The following is a 6,000-nucleotide window of genomic DNA, read 5'->3' on the forward strand; positions in this document are numbered from 1 at the left end:
GACTTACATGTATACTTTCCTCCGTAAATCTGGTTGCTTTTTTTGAATCATGTTTTTTTAATTTGTTTTGACCTCTTCATATTTATCAGTAATTCAAAAGCAGTGCTGATGGCATCCTATAAAGGCCCTAAAAATGTTCTCTCCCTGGCAACAACGTTCCTTCTTAAAGACGGTACTTCTCTTAGAAAAAGATGTCAATGCACCACCTTAAGTATGTATGGCAGTTTTACATGCTCATGGATATAAACTACATCTGACATTTTATGTTTCCAGGAACTACCTCAGTGTTTCCATATTGATAATTTCTTTGGTTTTGTCAGTGCTAACAGCAACATAACATGGGTTGGGTTTTGTTGTTGTTTTTTTTTTTTTCTTTTTTCCTGAAATTAAATAACTGCATTAACTTCACATCAGTAATGTTGGTCCAGAGACACTGGATACTTGATTTTAGAACACTTTCCCCCCCTATAGATTATATTTCAACAAGAAGGATATAATCTGTTGTGTAGGCATTAACATACACACATATAAAATAATATACAATGAAAAATGTTAAAAATGTACCATATAAAGTGCAATTTTATTTAAAAGACCAATACTGTCATGAAAAATAACATGCCAAAATGAATGTCTTCATAGGGAATGTGTGTTCCATAAAAACTGAAAAAGGACTAAGAACTTGACTATGCATTTTCTGTGTGACATAATCAGGGATTTGAAACAACCATAATTTTTATTCAAAATACTCAGGAATGCCATGTGATCTTATGCTTATGGTTAGCTTTTAAAGGGCAGAGCAACTAGTTTGTTCCATCGAGGTTACCAAATGGAATAAAATTTTGGTTACTGGGCCTGGTTAGTAAGCACCTCTTCTGAAAAGAAGCTGCATTTCAAGTCCATATTGAAATATAATAGAAATTGTAATAAAAATGTAGAAATGTAATTTCTGTTAAGGACTGAGTTCTATTTTCAGAAAGACAAGCCTTACTGTGGCTACTTAGCAATGACCAGGGACCATCTAGCTGATAATATTAACAAGTTAACCACCTAGGACTCAGTTGTAGTTATTTCTATTAAAAATTCCACTTAATCCTATAATCAAAATCTGCTACACTGGCATAAAAAAGTATTTTGCCAGAAGAGAAATTCTGTTGTTGAGGCTAAAGAAAGAAAATATCATTCTTTTTTAATAATTACTAGCAATGAATTTAAACTTCAATCAATTTTAGTCAAGATCTAATTAAGTATTTTCCAAGAAAAAAAAAATTACCTGTGAGAGACTCCAGTTAATGTAATCTACCCTGGAATACTTCTTCTTATTGTTGGTATGAATAAACTAAAGAAAAATATGTTATTATTTAAAGAGTGTGATGCGATAGGAAATGTTTTTGGGCCAATGAAGGATATTTTCAGAGTTCAGAAACATAGCTGTGCAAAAAAAGAAAAATGCAGATGATAATAAATAGAGCTGGCAATGCACCTATGCTGCAAGAATTTCTCTAACTACCATAAATGAAGCTGTGTTAAATGTGGAGTGAGGAGATGGACATAATGGCACCTTACGGTGCCACCGAGGACTTGTGCCTACTTACCCTTTCCTCTCTCTTTCTCAAAGGCAGTTTTGTACAGTTGATTTCATGGCTGTCTGCTGAATGAGTCTGTGTGGATATGGCACATTTCAATAGTCACGTCTTCCAGAAGGCTAAAAGAAGATCTAACCACATTCAAGAAATCATACAGTAGTAGCATTTTATAAGATCACGATAACTAATCTGAATAATACTTTTCTGCAGAAGAGAAAGAATACATATCAAAGCACATGCAGCTCTAACAGATGGAATATAAGCACACCTACATGTAAAAAATAAAACCTACTGACTCATTTCATATTCACACATACTTGAAACTTATATTGATATTAAACAAGCACATATGCATTTCTTAAATAAGGAATTTCAGTCAATCAAGTTTGGATATAAACTCAAGAATTGTTTGGATTGATTCCTTTCAGTTATCTCGAATTTCAAGTTATGTATAATGTTTGTCATCTTTACAAATATAACAGTAGGGGGGTTGTTTGTTTGTTTGTTTTTTGTCAATTTCTGGCATAAAATAAAAATGTTGATAATGATTTTGGACCCAGCACAGAAGCGGTGAAGGTGTTACAGCTGGTAGAGGTATACTGAGAGCTCTATATTTTATTGAAAGCTGCAGAAGTGAGTTGCATCTTGATATTTTCTTCTTTTTGAGTTTGCATTTCCTCGTAATAATGCCTCCTCCCTTTTCCAGATGACATTTCTCACTGCCTACTTGTATTTTCTATTTTCCCCAATGTCTATCTTTAACAAACTTTTACTTTACAGCTGCTGTGTAACAAAATGCAATCCTGGCTGATGTTCTCATTTTACCAGCCTGGCTTCTTTGTCTCTCCTCTGACAGTAACATTTAAATTTCATGATGTGTTTTGGCACTTACGGATCTCCTCTTACCCACACAGTAGATGTCTGTGAGATGTACTTTATACTTGTGGGGGCGGTAGTAACATCAAGGATATGAACTGTTTAATCTTTAGTCTTCAGGTTGCAGACAGGATGGCTCAGGCGGCTGGTAATGGGATAAAGCTTTTCCCCTACTGAATTGCCAGCTCTGGGTCAGATTAGCAGCAACAGAATGTTTCCACCATCTGCTGTCTGGTCAGTGACCCACGTGAGAGAAATCACTGCCACTGGTGAACAGGTTTCCAAAGCGCACAGATGCATAGAGCCCACACTGTGAGAAAGGTTGCACAGCAAAGGGCGCTGAGTGAATACAAGGGTTAAAAATCCCAGCAGGAACTCAGCTCACTGAAGGAGGTGCTGAAAAGTTGGGCTGTCAGGAGATGCTTTTTCACTGGGAGTATTTCTTTTATCTTCCCAAATAATTTGCTATCTGAATGAGACGATGGAGTTGAGTAGCTGCTTTAATAAGGAAGAATATTTGCAATATTCAGAAAAGATTAGCTTAAAATTATTATATGCAACGAAATATAAAATTGTAGTTTGATATAGGAATCATATACCATTAATGACAACTTTGTATTTAATTCTCCTGATGCCAAACTATGCTTTCAAGGCAATCATTTTGAGAGAAACAGGACAGGCCTTAATTAAAAAAAAAAAAAAATCATGAAGAATTCAGGATCTGATTTTCTCCGTGGGGGCTTTTTACTTATTTATTTATTTGAAATCACATTATGAATTGTCATGATTTCAGATCCATAATTAATAATGCAATGAGATAATGATACTGATTGTCTTCTCCCACAAAGCGATGCTGTTAGATATTGTGTCTGGTAAAAACGGAAGGAGAAGCAGTTCTGGCTTGGAGATATTATAAACCTATTTGTATGTGAATGATTAGCATTGTTTATGTGCTGCTTTGGCTTTGCATTGCACTTTGCACTCGGCTGTCCAGGAACAGGAAGCTACAATTCACGAGTTAAACGGGAAGACTGGACTTGTTCCTAGAAGTGACTCTGAACAGACCCGTTCGGAAACGAACTCTGCCAACTCCTTCAAAAACTCGCAGTTGGGAAGCCCACATCTCCCCGTCCTTGATAGCGTCGCCCCTTTACCCCGGTGATGTTGGGGCGGGGCGGGGCGCGGAGCTCAGGGCTCCAAACGCCCCGCAGCGCCGCTCGGTGTCCGCTTCACGGCCGCCCGCCAGGCGGCGCTGCCGCCCACGGCGCCTCGCCGTTACAGCGCCCCCTAGCGGTCCTATTCGGCAGCGGGGGGAGCTGGGCGGGAGCCGCCCGTCCCGGAGAGCTTGGACGGCCCCGGTGGGCGCTGAGGATGCGCAGCTCGGGGCGGCGCGGCGAGGCTGTTTCGGCAGAGGCTATCAAACACCTCGGCATGGCTTTAGAAAAGACGGAGTATCAAAAAACACTCTTTTAGATACTAAGGATTTTGTTGGTTTATTCTTTCATGTCTTGGCATTACGTTTTGAGTCCTTTCCGTTGTCTACACAACTCTTTCCTTTTGCTTCATTCTAGTCTTTCTCAGTAACAGAGAAAAGAAAGTTTAATTTTCTCCTACCTCCTCATCCTTTCTCTGGAACGTCTCTCAGCCAGCCTTACAGAGATGTCCAGATACTGTCCAGGCTCTGCAGATTACCAAAACAAGAAAAGAGAGGTTTCATTAAGATATGATGAAGTAACTCTAAATAAAAGCTAGAGTCTATTTTTAATCTTTACTCTCTTTGCATTTCATATAGCAGATTCTTTTGCATCTGTGACTGTTCCAGTAAAACAACCAGCAAGCCTCAGTTCATTTAAGTTTAGTGTAATATTCCTATGGCAAGATAAAGCAATCCTGTGATTGTTTTGTCTTGTGGTAACTCCTTACCTCACAACATATGAATCATCATGTTCCTCAAATGGTTTTTCCAATTTACTATACTCTAGATGCAGACTCTGAAGGTTTTTTACATTTATTTCTTTGGAATAAATCTAGGAGTTAAATCTTACTATTTATAGTGTACAAGGGGTACAGGCTGTAAAAGAAACAAGAAAAAGAAGCTTTGTGAGCTTTATAAAATGTCATAACACAAGGTAGCATAGGCTAGAAACTGGAATTCATTTTCCCTTGGCACATATATCATCTTCAGATTTCAGGAACAGTCTACAGTGGTGTGATGTCATCTATGTTTTCATAATATCATTGTACTTCTGCAGAAGCTGCAGAATAACTCATAACTTTCCATTCTGGAAAAAAAACTGACTAAGACATTTCACGTGAAATACATACTGGTTTTGTTAAGCCTTTAGTCTCCAATTATTACTTTTTAAAATATTTTGTCTTGGAAGATTCAGTTACTGAATAACAAACAAAATCAACAAAATAGCACTGCCTGTAAATACTACTGAATTATTTAACAATTCTTCAGTTGTTTCAAAACCTTTACTGAATTGAATGTAATTTTTGTGCTGCTTTCTATGCCTTCATTCTCTTCAATTGAATTTATTTACTTCTCCCTTTAATCCTTCCATGTCATTAAATCTTTTGGATCAGCCTAATCCTTCAATTCCTGTAATTACTCAAACAAAGCATTTTAACCTTGTGGCCTTCCTGGACTCTTGCCTTTTTTTTCTTATGACATGTAGGTCTCTCTTGATTAATGATGTTTACTACTGTGTTTTCTTTCCTTGTATGTTCATGGAAAATTTTTTGCCACATAGCTTCTGTCCATATTAGCACTCAGTGTCACAGTCTAACTTCGAGCACTGCTAAAAATTGTAGAGGACACTTTCTACTATTAGAAAGATCCCTTCTTTTAGTCAAAACTTACTGCTGTCCGTGTCGTAATTCCAAGTAAAAGAAGTCAAAAGCCTAGATTTTGATTTCAAACAACCATTCCCAAGTTCTTTACGTTCCTCCAGCACAATGCTTTTTTTTAATTGTTGGTAGTTCTGGTTTTTTTTTGGGGGGAGTGGGTTGATATAGCATAAGACAACTATTTTTTGTATCTAAGAATGGCAGATATAACACCTGAATAATCTTCTAAAGGCATATTGTATCCATTTCCATTAGGATAGTCCTAACATTAGAGTGGGGACATCAGTTAATGGTAGATACAATTTATCACGTAAGGTGTATTTGTAAGGAAGTAGCTTTTTTAAAATTTACTGTTGTGTTTTATTATATATTTAAAAAAATTCTTTTTTTATATTTTTCCTTATTCTTTGAAAGATACTAATGAATAGGCCAGCCTCTAACTGAAATCAATCAATGCTTTTGTTAACAGGAGTCATATTTTAACAAATGATGAAAATAATCTTACATTATTAAGGAGTCAAAGAAAATGATTAGGCAGGAAATGTACAAAAAGATTACAAATTTTAATGAAACATCATCGAAAAAATTACTTGTTGATACAGTTGAAAACAAACATTAATGAATTGCAGGACAATAAATATTTGAGGCTGTTACCAAACGTGAGTAATTTTCCTCTAATGTACATGAA

The sequence above is a fragment of the Cyrtonyx montezumae genome, unplaced genomic scaffold (genome assembly GCF_038088225.1).
Source record: "Cyrtonyx montezumae isolate F1298 unplaced genomic scaffold, pur_monq_1.0 scaffold_10, whole genome shotgun sequence".
Classification (NCBI taxonomy): Eukaryota; Metazoa; Chordata; class Aves; order Galliformes; family Odontophoridae; genus Cyrtonyx; species Cyrtonyx montezumae.